The following is a 22,500-nucleotide window of genomic DNA, read 5'->3' on the forward strand; positions in this document are numbered from 1 at the left end:
CGGTCTTTAAATTTGAAAAATTTGCTCATAGCATTTGAGGGGGAAAACACGATCTTCAATGATACCTGAGGATAAAATTCACGCACAATTCTACTGCAATGATTTCGTATTTTAAAACTGTGGGACCCCAGATATGGAATAGAAAAGAAGATATTTTTCCGAGGAGCAATTAGTTTCCTTTCACAAGGTGGTAGCGTGAGTTTGCTTAGTGTTTTCCCTATATAAGTATCAGTAAAATTATACGGGAATCCATTGTTATAAAGTAGTTTTTTAATATACGTCAGTTCCTTATGAATGTTGAGGTAATTAGAGCAAAGGTTATACGCTCTATAAGTGAGAGTACAGATAAGATTTCTCTTATATTGTATAGGAATAAAAGAGGAGAATTTAGTGCATAAGCCTGTGAACGTTGGTTTCCTGTAGACAGATGTGTTAAACCCAGTACCAAATTTATGAATGTTGATGTCAAGGAAAGATATGTTACAATCCATTTCCACTTCACTAGTAAAATTTATATTTTGGTGTTTGGAATTCAAATAGTTTAAAAACAATTGGACATGACTTGGGCTACGAAATAATAAAAACGTGTCGTCGACATACCGTCTATAAAAAAGAGGTTTAAAATCAGTAGGGCATTCATTTAACCAGATCTTTTCATAATAGGCAAGAAAGGCATTTGCGAGACTAGGTCCCATAGGGCTACCCATAGCACACCCATCAACCTGTACATAAAACTTTTTATCAAATAAAAACAAACAATCCCTAGCAGACAATCCCAGCAGTTCCTTCATCTCCTTTCTTGTAAAACCATTCACTTGTTCTTCGTCTCCAAACAGCCCTTCCACGCAGATATCTATTGTCTCAGTCAAAGGAATATTAGTGAAAAACCATTTCTACTCTAGATTTTTATGATCCCTTGAGTAAGGGAATCGGGTATTTTAAGCAGTCACTAAGGTATTTGGCTAACTGGTCATTTTATTCTTTTAATCCATTCAACAATAACAAATATTCAGACAAAGAAACTATTGGAATTCTTAAGAACTTGTCAAATAACGATGATCTTGTAATAACTAGACCTGACAAGGGCAATGGTGTTGTACTATTAGATAAAAATACTTATGTTGGGAAGATGGTGGACATTTTAAATGACAGGTCAAAATTTGCTCCGTTAACATCTGATACTTTTTCGTATCTTCTGAAATATGAAGATAAGGTTAACAGGTTCCTAAGGAAATTAAAGAATAATGGTGTCATTGCAAACGGAACTTTCCAATCTCTATACTGCTCAGGATCTAGGCCAGGAATTATGTACGGACTGCCAAAGGTTCATAAAAATAATTGTCCTTTAAGACCTATTTTGTCTGCTTGTGGGACGCACAATTATAATATAGCTAAATTTTTGGTTCCGGTAATAGCCCCAATAACAGTGAATGAATATACAGTGAAGGATTCTTTTTCATTTGCTAAAGAAATTTCAAACTTAAACTTGGGAAAATGTACAATGGCAAGCTTTGACGTGGAGTCTCTTTTCACTAATATTCCTTTGACTGAGACAATAGATATCTGCGTGGAAGGGCTGTTTGGAGACGAAGAACAAGTGAATGGTTTTACAAGAAAGGAGATGAAGGAACTGCTGGGATTGTCTGCTAGGGATTGTTTGTTTTTATTTGATAAAAAGTTTTATGTACAGGTTGATGGGTGTGCTATGGGTAGCCCTATGGGACCTAGTCTCGCAAATGCCTTTCTTGCCTATTATGAAAAGATCTGGTTAAATGAATGCCCTACTGATTTTAAACCTCTTTTTTATAGACGGTATGTCGACGACACGTTTTTATTATTTCGTAGCCCAAGTCATGTCCAATTGTTTTTAAACTATTTGAATTCCAAACACCAAAATATAAATTTTACTAGTGAAGTGGAAATGGATTGTAACATATCTTTCCTTGACATCAACATTCATAAATTTGGTACTGGGTTTAACACATCTGTCTACAGGAAACCAACGTTCACAGGCTTATGCACTAAATTCTCCTCTTTTATTCCTATACAATATAAGAGAAATCTTATCTGTACTCTCACTTATAGAGCGTATAACCTTTGCTCTAATTACCTCAACATTCATAAGGAACTGACGTATATTAAAAAACTACTTTATAACAATGGATTCCCGTATAATTTTACTGATACTTATATAGGGAAAACACTAAGCAAACTCACGCTACCACCTTGTGAAAGGAAACTAATTGCTCCTCGGAAAAATATCTTCTTTTCTATTCCATATCTGGGGTCCCACAGTTTTAAAATACGAAATCATTGCAGTAGAATTGTGCGTGAATTTTATCCTCAGGTATCATTGAAGATCGTGTTTTCCCCCTCAAATGCTATGAGCAAATTTTTCAAATTTAAAGACCGGGTCTCAGATGATCTTTGTTCGGGTGTCATATATAAATATAAGTGTGATCGCTGTAATGCATCGTATATTGGAAAAAGTGAAAGACATTACCGTGCAAGATTGTCTGAGCACTTCGGTCGCTCACCTAGAACGGGTAATCATATAGCAAAACCACCCCATTCAGCCATCAGAGACCATTCCCAAAGTGAGGACCACCCAATGTCCAAGGAGAATTTTTCCATCCTGGCCACTTCGCAGAGTAACCTCGACTTAATAATAATGGAGGCAGTATTCCAGCACAAACTAAAACCAAACCTGGGCCGGGCAACGTACGAATTAAATTGTGTATAATTTTATTTCATGTAAGTTTATAGCGCTGGCGCTTTGATCTTTTATTTTGTATTTAGATTGATTTTATAGTTTTATGTTAATTTCTTATTTTATTTCATAAAGTTTTTGTATGTTCATTTTAAATTTTCTGTTTTAAATATTCATCATACTATGTTTTAACTAATACAATGTATCCTATTTTAGGCTCTGATGATGGAAATAGATTTTCCGAAAGCTAAGCAATAAAGATGTATATCATAACCCTGGTACTATTATTCGTATTGAAACTCCGCTTTCCACGGAATAAATCAATAGCCGATGTGATTACGCAACGATATGGACGACCAGTGCTTTCTCTTTATCGAAGTACAGAGCGCCAAGACTACAAACTCAAGAAACTTTCAAGTGATCTTCACTTTCTGAATTGTTGCCACGCCCAAGACCTTGTTCCTAATTTTCTACGTTTTAAGTTGTCTAATAGAAATCTTCAACGCACCCGTAGTTATAGAAATTGTCAAAAACATTTTTTATCTTGTGAGATTCGAGCAAAGCAAAGAAGTATTACTGTCTGTCGGGAATCCCTCCAAAACCAGCAACAACTGTTAAAATCCAAATTGTCTTATCTTGATTTTATACATTTAAGTAATCTTATTGAAACTAACAATTGTAAGTCAATTCAACATGTAACGCATATCCAACAAAGGAAGCTAAAAAACTTGGGGTATGTAGATGATTGTAATGTGTCTAGTGATAAGGTGATATTTAATTTTTCTAAGGTGGTATTAACAGATATTCAAAAATCTGCTCTTGCCAAGGGCTTAAAGTTTGTTTTCCCCCCTCGACGTTTAAACTATGTTCAGCACTTTTTACAGTTCGAAAAACTTTACAAAACCATTTCTACTCTAGATTTTTATGATCCCTTGAGTAAGGGAATCGGGTATTTTAAGCAGTCACTAAGGTATTTGGCTAACTGGTCATTTTATTCTTTTAATCCATTCAACAATAACAAATATTCAGACAAAGAAACTATTGGAATTCTTAAGAACTTGTCAAATAACGATGATCTTGTAATAACTAGACCTGACAAGGGCAATGGTGTTGTACTATTAGATAAAAATACTTATGTTGGGAAGATGGTGGACATTTTAAATGACAGGTCAAAATTTGCTCCGTTAACATCTGATACTTTTTCGTATCTTCTGAAATATGAAGATAAGGTTAACAGGTTCCTAAGGAAATTAAAGAATAATGGTGTCATTGCAAACGGAACTTTCCAATCTCTATACTGCTCAGGATCTAGGCCAGGAATTATGTACGGACTGCCAAAGGTTCATAAAAATAATTGTCCTTTAAGACCTATTTTGTCTGCTTGTGGGACGCACAATTATAATATAGCTAAATTTTTGGTTCCGGTAATAGCCCCAATAACAGTGAATGAATATACAGTGAAGGATTCTTTTTCATTTGCTAAAGAAATTTCAAACTTAAACTTGGGAAAATGTACAATGGCAAGCTTTGACGTGGAGTCTCTTTTCACTAATATTCCTTTGACTGAGACAATAGATATCTGCGTGGAAGGGCTGTTTGGAGACGAAGAACAAGTGAATGGTTTTACAAGAAAGGAGATGAAGGAACTGCTGGGATTGTCTGCTAGGGATTGTTTGTTTTTATTTGATAAAAAGTTTTATGTACAGGTTGATGGGTGTGCTATGGGTAGCCCTATGGGACCTAGTCTCGCAAATGCCTTTCTTGCCTATTATGAAAAGATCTGGTTAAATGAATGCCCTACTGATTTTAAACCTCTTTTTTATAGACGGTATGTCGACGACACGTTTTTATTATTTCGTAGCCCAAGTCATGTCCAATTGTTTTTAAACTATTTGAATTCCAAACACCAAAATATAAATTTTACTAGTGAAGTGGAAATGGATTGTAACATATCTTTCCTTGACATCAACATTCATAAATTTGGTACTGGGTTTAACACATCTGTCTACAGGAAACCAACGTTCACAGGCTTATGCACTAAATTCTCCTCTTTTATTCCTATACAATATAAGAGAAATCTTATCTGTACTCTCACTTATAGAGCGTATAACCTTTGCTCTAATTACCTCAACATTCATAAGGAACTGACGTATATTAAAAAACTACTTTATAACAATGGATTCCCGTATAATTTTACTGATACTTATATAGGGAAAACACTAAGCAAACTCACGCTACCACCTTGTGAAAGGAAACTAATTGCTCCTCGGAAAAATATCTTCTTTTCTATTCCATATCTGGGGTCCCACAGTTTTAAAATACGAAATCATTGCAGTAGAATTGTGCGTGAATTTTATCCTCAGGTATCATTGAAGATCGTGTTTTCCCCCTCAAATGCTATGAGCAAATTTTTCAAATTTAAAGACCGGGTCTCAGATGATCTTTGTTCGGGTGTCATATATAAATATAAGTGTGATCGCTGTAATGCATCGTATATTGGAAAAAGTGAAAGACATTACCGTGCAAGATTGTCTGAGCACTTCGGTCGCTCACCTAGAACGGGTAATCATATAGCAAAACCACCCCATTCAGCCATCAGAGACCATTCCCAAAGTGAGGACCACCCAATGTCCAAGGAGAATTTTTCCATCCTGGCCACTTCGCAGAGTAACCTCGACTTAATAATAATGGAGGCAGTATTCCAGCACAAACTAAAACCAAACCTGGGCCGGGCAACGTACGAATTAAATTGTGTATAATTTTATTTCATGTAAGTTTATAGCGCTGGCGCTTTGATCTTTTATTTTGTATTTAGATTGATTTTATAGTTTTATGTTAATTTCTTATTTTATTTCATAAAGTTTTTGTATGTTCATTTTAAATTTTCTGTTTTAAATATTCATCATACTATGTTTTAACTAATACAATGTATCCTATTTTAGGCTCTGATGATGGAAATAGATTTTCCGAAAGCTAAGCAATAAAGATGTATATCATAACCCTGGTACTATTATTCGTATTGAAACTCCGCTTTCCACGGAATAAATCAATAGCCGATGTGATTACGCAACGATATGGACGACCAGTGCTTTCTCTTTATCGAAGTACAGAGCGCCAAGACTACAAACTCAAGAAACTTTCAAGTGATCTTCACTTTCTGAATTGTTGCCACGCCCAAGACCTTGTTCCTAATTTTCTACGTTTTAAGTTGTCTAGTAGAAATCTTCAACGCACCCGTAGTTATAGAAATTGTCAAAAACATTTTTTATCTTGTGAGATTCGAGCAAAGCAAAGAAGTATTACTGTCTGTCGGGAATCCCTCCAAAACCAGCAACAACTGTTAAAATCCAAATTGTCTTATCTTGATTTTATACATTTAAGTAATCTTATTGAAACTAACAATTGTAAGTCAATTCAACATGTAACGCATATCCAACAAAGGAAGCTAAAAAACTTGGGGTATGTAGATGATTGTAATGTGTCTAGTGATAAGGTGATATTTAATTTTTCTAAGGTGGTATTAACAGATATTCAAAAATCTGCTCTTGCCAAGGGCTTAAAGTTTGTTTTCCCCCCTCGACGTTTAAACTATGTTCAGCACTTTTTACAGTTCGAAAAACTTTACAAAACCATTTCTACTCTAGATTTTTATGATCCCTTGAGTAAGGGAATCGGGTATTTTAAGCAGTCACTAAGGTATTTGGCTAACTGGTCATTTTATTCTTTTAATCCATTCAACAATAACAAATATTCAGACAAAGAAACTATTGGAATTCTTAAGAACTTGTCAAATAACGATGATCTTGTAATAACTAGACCTGACAAGGGCAATGGTGTTGTACTATTAGATAAAAATACTTATGTTGGGAAGATGGTGGACATTTTAAATGACAGGTCAAAATTTGCTCCGTTAACATCTGATACTTTTTCGTATCTTCTGAAATATGAAGATAAGGTTAACAGGTTCCTAAGGAAATTAAAGAATAATGGTGTCATTGCAAACGGAACTTTCCAATCTCTATACTGCTCAGGATCTAGGCCAGGAATTATGTACGGACTGCCAAAGGTTCATAAAAATAATTGTCCTCTAAGACCTATTTTGTCTGCTTGTGGGACGCACAATTATAATATAGCTAAATTTTTGGTTCCGGTAATAGCCCCAATAACAGTGAATGAATATACAGTGAAGGATTCTTTTTCATTTGCTAAAGAAATTTCAAACTTAAACTTGGGAAAATGTACAATGGCAAGCTTTGACGTGGAGTCTCTTTTCACTAATATTCCTTTGACTGAGACAATAGATATCTGCGTGGAAGGGCTGTTTGGAGACGAAGAACAAGTGAATGGTTTTACAAGAAAGGAGATGAAGGAACTGCTGGGATTGTCTGCTAGGGATTGTTTGTTTTTATTTGATAAAAAGTTTTATGTACAGGTTGATGGGTGTGCTATGGGTAGCCCTATGGGACCTAGTCTCGCAAATGCCTTTCTTGCCTATTATGAAAAGATCTGGTTAAATGAATGCCCTACTGATTTTAAACCTCTTTTTTATAGACGGTATGTCGACGACACGTTTTTATTATTTCGTAGCCCAAGTCATGTCCAATTGTTTTTAAACTATTTGAATTCCAAACACCAAAATATAAATTTTACTAGTGAAGTGGAAATGGATTGTAACATATCTTTCCTTGACATCAACATTCATAAATTTGGTACTGGGTTTAACACATCTGTCTACAGGAAACCAACGTTCACAGGCTTATGCACTAAATTCTCCTCTTTTATTCCTATACAATATAAGAGAAATCTTATCTGTACTCTCACTTATAGAGCGTATAACCTTTGCTCTAATTACCTCAACATTCATAAGGAACTGACGTATATTAAAAAACTACTTTATAACAATGGATTCCCGTATAATTTTACTGATACTTATATAGGGAAAACACTAAGCAAACTCACGCTACCACCTTGTGAAAGGAAACTAATTGCTCCTCGGAAAAATATCTTCTTTTCTATTCCATATCTGGGGTCCCACAGTTTTAAAATACGAAATCATTGCAGTAGAATTGTGCGTGAATTTTATCCTCAGGTATCATTGAAGATCGTGTTTTCCCCCTCAAATGCTATGAGCAAATTTTTCAAATTTAAAGACCGGGTCTCAGATGATCTTTGTTCGGGTGTCATATATAAATATAAGTGTGATCGCTGTAATGCATCGTATATTGGAAAAAGTGAAAGACATTACCGTGCAAGATTGTCTGAGCACTTCGGTCGCTCACCTAGAACGGGTAATCATATAGCAAAACCACCCCATTCAGCCATCAGAGACCATTCCCAAAGTGAGGACCACCCAATGTCCAAGGAGAATTTTTCCATCCTGGCCACTTCGCAGAGTAACCTCGACTTAATAATAATGGAGGCAGTATTCCAGCACAAACTAAAACCAAACCTGGGCCGGGCAACGTACGAATTAAATTGTGTATAATTTTATTTCATGTAAGTTTATAGCGCTGGCGCTTTGATCTTTTATTTTGTATTTAGATTGATTTTATAGTTTTATGTTAATTTCTTATTTTATTTCATAAAGTTTTTGTATGTTCATTTTAAATTTTCTGTTTTAAATATTCATCATACTATGTTTTAACTAATACAATGTATCCTATTTTAGGCTCTGATGATGGAAATAGATTTTCCGAAAGCTAAGCAATAAAGATGTATATCATAACCCTGGTACTATTATTCGTATTGAAACTCCGCTTTCCACGGAATAAATCAATAGCCGATGTATATATATATATATATATATATATATATATATATATATATATATACATATAAATACACTGTATATATATATATATATATATACTATATATATATATATATATATATATATATATATATATATTATATAAATATATATGTAAATATATATATATAGTCATATATACTGTATACATACATACAAATATATATATATATATATATATATATATATATATATATATATATATATATATATATATATATATATATATATATATATATATATATATATATATATATATATATATATATATATAATCATATATGTACATATATATACAGTATATATATATATATATATATATATATATATATATATATATATATATATATTCATATATGTATATATATATATATATATATATATATATATATATATATGTATATATATATATATATATATATATATATATATATATATATATATATATATATATACACATATATATACACATATATATATATATATATATATATATATATATATATATATATATATATATATATATAATCATATATATATATATATACAAGCCTATAAATATACATATATATATATATATATATATATATATATATATATATATATATATATATATATATATATACAAGCTTATATATATATATATATATATATATATATATATATATATATATATATATATGATTATATATATATATGTATATATATATATATATATATATATATATATATATGAATATATATATGCATATATATATATATATATATATATATATATATATATATATATATATATATATATATATATATATATATATATATATATATATTCAACAAGAACAGATGGGGCTGGAAGAGAAAGGTAGGAATCATGATGATACCAAGAACAGGAAAGGCATCAACTAAGTAAAGAGCTATAGATAGTAGATTGTTAATTGTAAGTTTAAATCAAAGCAGAGCAATATGAGTATTATAATTTGCTATGTACTAACAAATGATACCGCCGAAGAAGTGCAGAGTGTAAAAGATGAGATCTCCGACAGAGATAAGAAAATTGTGATTGGAAACTTCAATGATAAAGCTTGAAAAAAAAATTTCGGGATAAAAAAAGTGATGGGCGTCAGGGGTCTTCCAGATATTATAAATAAAAATGTCGCAGATTTCCTAACTATCTGTTCAACAATTTGAAAACAAAGCCCTTAGAAGGATGTGTTGAATGGCAAGAAAGTATTAGAAATGAAACTGTAAGAAAGTACGCAAGTGCCTTATGTGGATGAGGTTAAGCTGAGAGGAAGATAGACATAGTTTAGGCATGTTCTCTGCACTTCCCAAGAGAGATTAGTTCAGGAAACATTTAACTGGGCTCCGCAAGGCACTAGAAGAGTTGGAAAACACAGGCTTACATAGCTGAGGACTATGAAGTATTAAGTAGGAGATGACGAATGCAGAATTATTGAATGAAAATCTCAAGATAAAGACGACTGGTAAATCTCTCTCTCTCTCTCTCTCTCTCTCTCTCTCTCTCTCTCTCTCTCTCTCTCTCTCTCTCTCTCTCTCTCTCTATATATATATATATATATATATATATATATATATATATATATATATATATATATATATAGATAGATAGATAGATAGATAGATAGATAGATAAATAGATAGATATATATATATATATGTACATATATATATATATATATATATATATATATATATATATATATATATATATATATACATATATATATATATATATATATATATATATATATATATATATATATATATATATATATACTGTATATATATATATATATATATATATATATATATATATATATATATATATATATATATATATATATATATGTATATATATATATATATACTATATATATATATACTATATATATATATATATATATATATATATATATATATATATATATCATTATTCCTTTCCTTCATAACATTCTATAATATTTAATATACTTTAAATGTTAATTATTAAATGTTTGATATGAGGTACTAAACGTATCAGTTTCATTTCTAAATTTATATATGTATGCTTCTTTTTTAAGCCATAATATGCTAAAGCTTACAAACGTGATATTTTTAATATATTTCAATGGTTTCGTCTTCGGAAGACAAATATATGATAAATTATACAATTTTAGTTGAATGCAATAGCAACCCTCAAACGATTTACTCAGAATTAGAAATTCCGAGTTTCACTATAAAGACAAAACTTACAAAAATGTGTTGAACAAAACACATCAGTGTCAAATAATATAAATTAATATTCTTTTTCTGAATATTTTGAATTTGGAAGACATATAGGAACTACTAAGATTTATATTAATAAAAAAAAGTTAACATCAATAAAGGTACCAGCTAGTATGGAACTGTGGAAACCATTTGGTTTTTGCTCGCAATAACTCCCATCAAAAGAGTCCCAATGATACCACTCTTAGGAAAAGTAATAAACACAAAAGATTCCGCTCATGGTCTGAAAGCCTTCGTTGTAAAGTAATGAAAGATATGATGTCTCTGAATAATACCCAGAAAAGGAAGCTATTCAAAGGTATGACAGAGACATTTGCCAAATGGGAGCAATTTAACAAAGGATTAAATGTAATGGGAAAGGTCTAGTTATCAACTCTGTTGAAAAAGAAAAAGAAAAAAAAACATGCATTTTAATACACACTATATATAAATGGAATTGGTATGATGATGGAAAAGGAAAGAATAATCATTTATTGTGCCATCATATAAATCTTTCCTTATTAATGAGTGTTAACGTAACTTATTATTTTTCTTTTTACTTTGAAAAAGACTGTTCACGAATTTTAGCGTTGGAGAGTTCAAGAGTTTGAAAATATTATACAAACAAGACGAATAAAAACAAAACTCTTTCCTAGCTTTTTTGAAAATTTTTTATCCTGATTTTTCGTCACTAATAAATTTACCCCTTGCTATTTTTCCTTTTCATAGCTCAAGTATCGTCATTGCAACAGCATTCGGCAACAGAAAAAAAACTAGTATCTCAAGTAAATATAACTTATTTAATTTAAAAGATGTGTACATTTCTTTTTTTCTACCTAATGATTATAAAAAAAGTGAATCTGACATATCAACGTTATATTAGATTACTTAAACTACTAATGTTATTTTGGAAAAAAATGGATGATCCACCTTCAAAAGAAATGCCAAGACGCTATTTGGAACACCAATAGCTTGGGATTGCAGGCGAAGTTTTGAAGTGTGGACTTATCAAATGCCAGATAAGTTTCTTGCTAAGAAGTGTGCTCTAGTGAACTGAAAAATATGGACATGCCACAAGTAGGAAAAAATTATCATTAATGGAATACAAATTTCATATCAAACTCTAAGTTCTAGAAGAGTGAAATAGTAATATGATAAAAAATAAAAAAATATAGAGCTTTCCAAAAACTCCAGTTAACCCAAAGAGGTAAGATACTACCCATTATGGTGATATGTCCACTTATGATTATTTATCCAAATAGAGGGGTCTACAAGATTAGCAGAGTAATCCATTATTCCTCAGATTGTAGAGGTAACTAACATTTGTTTAGCATTTTTCTAAGGACTTAATTCCCAACAATTTTTATGAATTCATGTCCTGTACCAAGAAGATAATGACATAATGGGCATTTACTTACATATGAATTCAAGAATTCGGGGAAAAGTAATGTATGTTATTACCAAGGCCAATACAAAAAAGTCAGTCGGACCGAACTGTCATTTTCGGTCCGCTCTCTGACTGTGACGTCTTTTAGGCCGTGGCCTTGTATATTAGGGCATTATTGTTTTTTCTCTTTGAGTAATTCTGGCTCTTAATTAACTACTTTATTTGATTCTCCCATAATGAGAAAATTCCGATTATTCCAAAACAATTTTGTTGATAAAGTAATATTACTCTAGACTTAATACAGCAGTGTGAATCGATTACCGAGTATTGAAGGAAGCACGGTTGTAGTTTTAACTTTTATTAATGAAAATAATGTCTATACACTTATATGAAAACAAAAATAACCTTCATCTATTTTACAACTGCCTTGATTGAGTCTTTAAATATATAAAGTATTTACACACATCTAAATATATAACTAATTTTTTTCTTGCCCCTCTCCGATCATTTCCCATTTATGTCATCCTTTTCTTCATTTTAATATCATTATTTAAGTGCCTTAGTCTAAAATATACTGATATCAATGCAAAATTATTAATAATGTCTTCCGGGACCTTTACTCCTGATTGTTGCAAATCAGCAACCAGAGTTTTTCGGCATGATTTCCCTTCTACAAGTGACGAATCTTGAATTTTATTGAAGATTTCTCGTGGCATAATTATCTGGGAAGAAAATTCATCTAATTCATCTAATGGCATTTACAACTCACCTCTGTTTACCATCCCAATCCACGCATCATTTGTATCTTTACACTTTCACCTTTCTTCCCAATTTTGGATATTTTGTAAAAAATAAAAAAAAAAAAAATAAAAAAATTAAAAAAAATAAATTTTTTTTTACAATGTAACCTCCAATGTATCTAGGAGCTTCATTCTCAATTACACTGACATCCGTTTTCTTGTTTTCTTTGTCAAGAATTTGTTTTATCTATATTTTCTTTCTGGCATTCAAAACCTCAATCTTCAAACAATGAGCTAGTCAAATATATTTTTAATGCTAATTCACTATCTTCACTATATTTTTAATTCATGCAGACTCATTTGTTAACATATCGTAATTGCCGCTCTTTGCAATGATGTTCGTTTTTTTCACTAATTAGTTTTACATCTTTTCTGAGAATCAATGGCCTAAGCCTAAACTTAAATTCAACAGCATTAGAGTGATCATATGAGTCCTTCATTTGCATTTGCAACCGAGCTGATACTGTAAGCAGTCTTGATTTAACCTTTGCGTTATGGTGTTATCTACATTATAGACATCTTTAACCATATCAAAGAGACCAATAACAGACTTACTAAAAAGAATAAGGTTTTTTTTAATTTTTTACATACATCTTGTTTTCGTAATTTTACTTTTAAATAAGTAATCCCAAAGCCATGTCTCGCTGGTATATCGCCATACATGTTGTTTGAATTCATCATATCAAACCAGTCATTTATCATTGAGATAAAATCAGAGGTAGCTGTCCAGTTGTTTGATTCTAACAGAACTCTCCATCCCAAATACTTTAAATCACTAGCACAAGATGAGGATAACAATTGGACTGCATGTTTGACACGCTGCCTGCGCTGTCCATTTACAGATAGGTGAAGGTCATTAATCTTATAACCCAGTCCATATTCTGCACTAGATTTTGTCAATATTTTACGGATGTTTGTGACAGAAATTAAATCACTGCCTAAAAAAACCCGATTCCATTAAGTTATTTCTGACTAGTTTTATCAGATTAGGAACGTCAGCAAAATCGTATATCTCCCTGTCAGCACTTGGGTTCTTGAAGGAAATACTATTGACAAGAGGTTCAACGTCTAATTCATTCCACATGCAACAAAGGGATAGCCAGCAGCCTCGACATGCATTATGATTTGTAATAGTAACCGCTTTAGATTTGTCTCAAAGTTAAGATATATTGGTTGTTTCCCCTTCTCTACAAGACCTTGAAGCATAAGACCAAGACAGGAGTGCAACTTATACAATACATCCATACCCTTATCGTAGCACTAATCATTACTACTGCACGTTTCATTCAAACTTTATACCGTTAATTTTTTTCATTTACTGTAAAGTTTTCAGATTTAGCACGTAATAATGCCGAAACACTTGTCAAAATCCCAGGCTCGCAGAAGAATCTAATCGCTCTTTCTTTAAATGCATTTTCACAAAACAATGGAAACCCTTTCTTCAGTCTCAGATACTTAGAACATTTGGAACTTATGCTTCTTAGAGTTAAAACTAATGCAATGTCTTTGCTGCACCCTTCACTAAGCTTTTTCTTTGTTATAATTGCTTTTGCTTGAGTTTCACTAGATAATGGTTATAGAATATTTTCTGTTCTTTTAATCACTACTTTTCTAATAATTTTCATAACATTTTCATTCAAAGCAATTATATATTCCTTTAAGCTTGTATTTTCTTCCTTAAGTTATTTTAGTTGTCCCCTTGATTGTTACACGTCATTTTTTATATCACACATGGTTCATCTACATTTCCATTTTCCCCTACAGTGATTTCACTGGCACAATCTTGCACTGCATCACACAGTTCTTCATTGCTGAATAACTCTTGCAGTATATGTCTCTGAATAAATTACTTTGCCCTCTCTTTTCTTGCCATTGATGATTCCATCTGTGTTCTCTCTGGAACAAGATCAAATAGAGAGAGTATAAGATTTACCTTTTGACAAAGTATATAACTAAAAGCCATAACACAAACGCATATGCACGTATGATGAAATTCGTTCTCGATTTTGCAATTATATTACCAGGTTATTCTAGGAGAATGGGCTCATATGCTTTGAAAAATAGTTGAAATCTTGTATAGAATGAACTCTTTTAATAAGAGAATATAAAAACATAAATTCCAGAGAAAATGCAATGTTTATTAGTTGGGATTTCAGTTACCTACGTTATGTAACGGTGCCGCGTGAGGGTTGTGAACTCAAAGGCAGGATGCAATCAACTGAGTTATATTGTTATAGAACACTCTCCTTTATATACAAAACCTCAAGGCGACAGAACATAACAAGTTAACAAGACAGACAATGTTACAGAGGAAACAGTAGACATAAATTTTCATGTTCGTTTAGTGTGAGGGAAGAGCGAAGATACAAGCATAATATATGCAAAAGGAATTATGTACAATTGTGTGACACACGGTTGGTACATGGCTCCCCCCCTAAAAATGACATACTGTATATGTTAAATAGGGCGCCCTGATCTGGAGAGGTGAACTGTAGGCGGGTCATCTGGCAGAAGATAAGCAGGTTTTAGACGATCAATGGAGACCCAGTCTTCTTTGCCCCGAATGTTTAGTAGGAATGCTTTCGGACTGCGTCAGATCACAAAGAAAGGGCCCGTGTAAGGGGGCATTAGTGGTGGCTTGCTGGTGTCGTTGCGCAGGAAGACGTGCATTGCAGAGTGCAAGTCCATTGGTATGTGATGCTTCGCTGGGGGCTTGTGAGTCTGGCGGGACGGAGTAAATTTTCCCACGACGTGACGTATGCGCTGGAGATCGTCGGAGGAGGTTGTAGAAGGAAAAAATTCGGCAGGGACGACCAACGGGTCGCCATACACCATTTCAGCTGCCGAGATGTCGAGGGCGTCTTTAGGAGTGGTCCTTAGTCCCAGGAGGACCCAGGGAAGCTAAGTAAACCAGTTGGAATCCTTGCAGCGGGACATCAAAGCTGCTTTGAGGGTGCGATGAAAACGTTCAACCATTCCATTGGCAGCGGGGTTGTAGGCCGTTGTCTGATGTAGGGTGATGCCCAGGAGATTCGCTAATGACGTCCACAATTGAGAGGTGAAAGTGGTTCCCCTGTCAGAAGTAATATGCTCAGGGATACCAAATCTTGAAATCCATCCAGAGAGTAAGGCAGATGTACATGAGGCGGACGTTCCAGTTTCCATGGGAATGGCTTCAGGCCAACGAGTGGAGCGGTCGATGACGGTAAACAAGTAACGATGTCCTTGTGATGCGGGTAGGGGGCCTACAATGTCGACGTGAATGTGTGCGAAACGACGCTGAGGTTAAGGAAAGGTGCCCACTCCTGAATCCGTGTGTCGATGTACTTTGGAAGTTCGGCAAGGAGTACAGGCGCGGACCCAATCCTTAGCATCCTTAGAAATGCCGTGCCAAATGAACTTTGCCTTCAGCAACTGTGCAGTAGAACGGCACGAGGGATGTGAAATGCCGTGAATGAAATCAAACACCTGTCGGGGCATGGGAGCAGGAATCCAAGGTTGCGGTCTACCAGTACTGACGTCACAGAGGAGGGCGGTGTTGGAGTCTTCGAGGGGAAAATCTTTCCAACGGAGGGACGTGCAGGATGTCCTACAAGCTTCATACTCTGGATCTTGTCGTTGGGCTTCAGCCAGGGCGTTGTAATCCAATCCCAGTTGAACGGCAGCCAACGTGTTTCTTGACAGGGCATCGGCAACGGGATTCATTTTCCCAGGGACGTATTGGAGGGTGCAATTGTATTCAGCCACGGCGGAGAGATGTCGGCGTTGACGGACGGACCAGGCGTCAGACTGTCGAGTGAAGGCGTGCACCAGAGGCATGTGGTCTGTGCGAATGATGAAGGGCGTACCTTCTAGGAAATGGCAAAAGTGACGGACAGCCAAGTGCACCGCCAGCAATTCTCGATCGAAGGTAGAATAACCCGATTCTGACTTGGACAGTTTTCTGTTGAAGAAGGCCAATGGGCGGGGCGAGCCTTTGACCACCTGTTCAAGTACTGCACCAATAGCGACGTCGTTGGTGAGAAGAAGAGGGGCGTGTGGGATAGGAAAAGTGAGAGCCGCAGCACTTGATAGTGCCTTCTTTGCATTGCAGAAGGCTGCTTATTGAAGGGGACCCCACTTCAGGTCCTTTGGCTTTCCCTTGAGGGAGGCGTAGAGGGGAGCAAGAGTGGTGGCAATGGCTGGCAGAAAACGGTGATAATAGTTGATCATGCCCAAGAATTCCTGCAGAGCTTTGACGGTCGAGGGCGTGGGGAAATTCTGAACGGCTGCTACCTTCTCAGGGAGGGGATGGACTCCTTCAGGAGTGACACGGTGCCCTAAGAACGACACTTCGTTGGCGCCAAAGGTACACTTGTCGTACCGGACTACAAGGCCGTTTTGTTGCAGGCGGTCGAGCACGATGCACAGGTGACGGAGGTGTTCCTCTTTTGAGGAGGAGAACACAAGTATATCGTCCACATAACATACACAGAAAGGGAGGTCCCTAAGTTGCCATCCATGAGACGTTGAAACGTCGCCCCAGCATTACGAAGGCCAAAACAGGAGTAATTGAAGGTGTATGTACCAAACGGAGTGGTGATGGCGGTCTTGGGGATGTCTTCTGGGTTCATAGGCACCTGATAATACCCCTTGAAGAGGTCGAGCGTAGAGAAAACCTTCACTTTGTGCAGGTAGGAGGTCACATCGGCAATGTTTGGGAGTGGGTAGTGATCCGGTTCTGTTTGCATGTTCAGGCGCCTGTAGTCCCCGCATGGACGGAAGGAGCCGTCTTTCTTCAGAACGATGTGTAAGGGTGACGACCATGGGCTGGAGGCCTTTTGGCAAAGGCCCATTTTCTCCATTTCGGCAAACGTTTGTTTGGCAGCTGCCAATCGTTCCGGTGCCAGACGTCTGAATTTGCGAAGAATGGGGATCCCGTCGTCTTGTTATGGTGATAAATACCGTGCTTGGCAGGAACCGTGGGCGTTTGGCGAGGTTCTTGACGGAAAATTTCCAGGTGCGCTGATGTGGTGAGCGAGGTTAGAGGGGGCGGGTTGAAGAGGTGTCGACAAGTACGAGTCTGCGTTGACCAATCGATGGTGGGCGACATCGACCAGAAGGTGGAAATGAGAGAGGAAATCCGCACCGAGGATTGGCATTGTGACGTCAGCAACGAGAAACTTCCAATTGAATTTACCGTTTCCGAACGATAATGTGAGGTTCTCATAACCGTAGGTGGGTATCGCAGATCCGTTACCAGCTACCAAGCAGACGTTGGCAGATGTAGACAGACTACGTCGTGCCTTGAAGAGTTTCCTTTGCAAAAGAGAACGACAAGCACCCGTGTCTACCAAAAATCGCACGCCCGTTCCTGCATCCTGTAAAAAGAAAAGATTAGAAACATGGGAGGCCACCGCCACAAGCGATGGCCTACTTACACATTTTTTGGCCAATGACAATCCTTGGCACATTTCTTCGCGGTTGCCCCGAATCTGAAGTGGTAGTAGCAAAACTGCGGCGGATGGGAGGTAGTAAGTGGCTGTAGAAGTCGTTCGTTGGGGCGCGAGCGATTGGTGGGTGTTGGGCGGCTTTGTCGCCGGCACGTCACGGGGTAGGCGTGTATGTCCTACAGCATTCATGTCAGCTTCGTTTGACGTTGAATAGGCATCCTCGTCGTCAGTGGTGGAGGCGTTGATGGAGGTCTTGAAGTGGCTGTCCATAAGGGCTTCGGCTTTGGTCATCAAGTCCTTTATGGGTAAACTATCGACATCGGGTATGGCAACACGTACAGGTTCGGGTAAACGGCGTATCCATAGAGCACGAAGTAGGTTCACCTCACGAGGAGAGCCGTCTGCGGCAGGTTGAAGGCGAGCAATACTGGTCATTTCCCTGAGGGCAAGCGAAGCCCTTTGGTCCCCCAACGGTTGTTGCGAGAGCTGAAAAAGCTTTGCTATACGGGCGGCTGGCGACGGCGAGTACTGCTGCAGAAGGTATGTTTTGAGGGCGTCATATGCTATTGGGGTGTCTCCTTGTTCACAAAGCCAGTCGGATATTTTTGGGAAGGTGTCCTCGGGTATCGCCATGAGAACATAATCCGCTTTGATGGTTGTGCGAGTCACGCCCTTGATACGAAAGTGGACTTCTGCGCGCTGAAACCAAGCAAACGCCTCTTCGCTGGCAAACGGTGAAAGTTTCAATGGGGGGCCGCAGCGCCAACTGCTTTAGTAGAGTCCGTCTCCGTCGTAGCACCAACGATGGAGGGGTGAGGGAGGTGGGGGTGAAAGGCAGTGGGAGTGAGTCGACTTCCGGGGTCACCAATGTGACGGTTCCGCGTGAGGGTTGTGAACTCAAAGGCAGGATGCAATCAACTGAGTTATATTGTTATAGAACACTCTCCTTTATATACAAAATCTCAAGGCGACGGGACATAACAAGTTAACAAGACAGACAATGTTACAGAGGAAACAGCAGACATGAATTTCCATGTTCGTTTAGTGCGAGGGAAGAGCGAAGATACAAGCATAATATATGCAAAAGGAATTATGTACAATTATGTGACACACGGTTGGTACAGTTATACAGAATTAACTCACATTTTTCTTCAATAACTTCATATTTTTAGGGTTCCAAGTAGTCAACAACCCTGATATCATATCATCAATGTAATCTTCAGGTGTGAAATGAGCTGAAAACACCACTGTATGTTTTGGATTGATTTCATCAGATCGGCAACTCATGTTTATCCACTTATCACAATAAATTTTGTCTCTAGGAAACGTAAAATACCTGATACCATTGCCTTTTGTTTTTAAATTGGTATTCAGGCATCCGTAAACAGAACAGTTGTTTGGCATCGTCAGATAAGTGACTGCTATCGTTGTAGACAATGTAAATATGGTCTTTGTTATAAGCAAGGCTTTGGTTGGAAGAATGTAACTGATTAGTGCGATATGTTTTATTTTGACTGGCCGGGGTGAATTATGGCCAACGTGATGAGCCCAAAAGGATGATTCATCCATAATCCTCTGTTCGACTGACCTTTTTATATTGGGCTTGGTTATTACAAACACATAATGCCTAGAGTTCGCTTGCATTAGCGTGTTTACATGAATTTATGAAGTCGATATCATTGGTGAGCAAATGAAGGTTTTTATATACTGGGAGTGTTAGTGCCTGCCACTTGGATTAAATCATGAATGTGATATGTTCTACAACAACTGAAATTTGTGATTCAAAACCTCAAATGAAACCTAAGGTACGGAAACCCAAATTGTTCCCCAATGAGGTTTCTTTGATATTGTGGGTTCAAAGGTGTACGTGTTTAAGGAGGCCTGGAGATTCCTCAACATTTCTTGTTTGTTATTTGGAATGGAATATAATAGAAGAGGAATTGCAGCCTTAACGACAAACATCGAAACCCCAGAGTCACCAAGCCAGTCATCCAACTTATAATAAAAAACAATGTTATGAACAATGTAATAGAATAAATGAATGTACAATAACATTAATTTATGAACGAAAACATAAAATCAATTTATTTATAACGATAGAATAAAAGCAAAGAATGAATAATGAAATTATGAAGGACAGAATAAAATCAATAAATTTATATTAGAATAAGGAAGGAAACCTACGATTTTTTTATGGAATACTGTTCTGAACAACACAATAAAACCAGTGAATTAGTAAGTAAATGAGCTAATGAACTGTAAAATATAATCAATTAACTTATCAAAAATTAAAATGAAGAAAGATATCATAATATCAATAAATTTGTAATAAAATTAACTATAAAGGAAAGAACTAAACAAATAGAAGAAACCTAATAAAAAAAAATTAATATCCAGCAAAAGTGAGGTAATTATTCTTTATACCTACAGCAATCTTGCATAGAATATGGATGTAATCAGTCACTGAAAAAAGGATCAATGTCAATATTTTGTATTAAAACCCAGTGTTGGAAATAACCCATTATATTAAGAGAATCTATGATACCACTGAGTATGTTTCCAATATTTTGGCCGCACAGTTCACAATTCTGACAAGATGCAGTGTGATAATGATAGTGTGCTAAAATATCACAGGATTATGTAAGGTTTCACTCTGAAGCGATCCCATTTTTTTTTTTTTTTTTTTTTCTTTTTTTTAATGAACATGGTTCGTTTGCTCCAGTTTTTAAACAAATATAATCAATTGCAGATATCACAATTACACTGTAGGTCGTGTTAGAGTGTATTGATCTTGGGTCTTGAAAGATATGGTAAACCCCAGCTGCAAGAATACAAATGCAAAAAGCACCGATTAACATCATTTAGTATTTTTCATTCCTTATTAAAGGAATAAGTTGCCTTTAATGATTTTAAACTATTTTTGCGTCGAAAGAGAAAGAAGGAAAAGTATTTAGTTACCCAATCATCAGGGATTGTCTAAATGCTAGATGTACCCTATCAAGGTTTTATGTAAAATACTGCCAATTTCCTACCATAAATCGGAATTTGTTACCGAAATTTTATCATATATAAGAAATTCTATAGGCAAGAGGCCATTTATAGACATTTTAAATATACCTTTAGCTTGTTGAGCTAACAACTGCTTGAAAACCGACGTTCTAAGAATGATTTTCATAAAAACTATCCTTTTTTTTTTTTTTTTTTTTTTTTTTTTTTTTTTTTTTTTTTTTTTTTTGTCAACATAGATTTTCATACAATATGTATACGTTGTTTCTCGTTTTTGTAAATCGTGGTTAGAATTTTTAGTTATTTAACATTAGACAATTCACCATAAATACTATGCTTTCCATAACCTTTTTTTAATCTGTTGACATTCTTTGTAAATATGGAATTAAACGTTCGAGTAAATCGTGTACCGATTCACCAACAAAGAAATAACTAAATAGGAGCGCCGGCATATTAATGTATTCCATTCATTGAGAAGTTAGCCAAGTCCCCCATATTCAGCTCAAAGAGACGAACACAAACGGTGGAATTCCACCAAATCACATAATATTATTAATTAAAGTTCCAGATCTTGTTTGAAGAAACTATCCATTAATGTATATTTTTGCATAAGATATGAAGGAACATTAATAATTCATGATTTTTTTATTAATGAAGGTTAGTTTTTGGAAATATAGAAATGATGGGAATTGTTGGCTCTGTAATATTCCAGAATATACAATGCATCTATTTTACTTTTGTAGGATTTTTTTTTTCAGAGTCCGGTTGGTCATAATTTTATTTTCTCGATTTGTATCAAAGATGAAAAAGAAAGAACGCGGTCATTTTATTAATTTTTGAATCATCTTGATTGTATTTGGATGGGTGAGATTAAAAAGCTTGTGGAAAAATAAATTATTAGTTTTCGTAAGGAATAAATCAAACCACTACAGATGGATTCTGAAATCCACTTATTGGATTAATGGAAGTATAGATTTAAAATGAAAGAAAATTTTCTATTGTGAAATTAAAATATCACTACCTATTAGATTGATTCTTTAAAAAAAAGAAAGAAAAAAAAGTCATTGTATATAATGGTTAGACTCGGACGC

Source organism: Palaemon carinicauda, chromosome 31 (genome assembly GCF_036898095.1).
Source record: "Palaemon carinicauda isolate YSFRI2023 chromosome 31, ASM3689809v2, whole genome shotgun sequence".
NCBI lineage: Eukaryota > Metazoa > Arthropoda > Malacostraca > Decapoda > Palaemonidae > Palaemon > Palaemon carinicauda.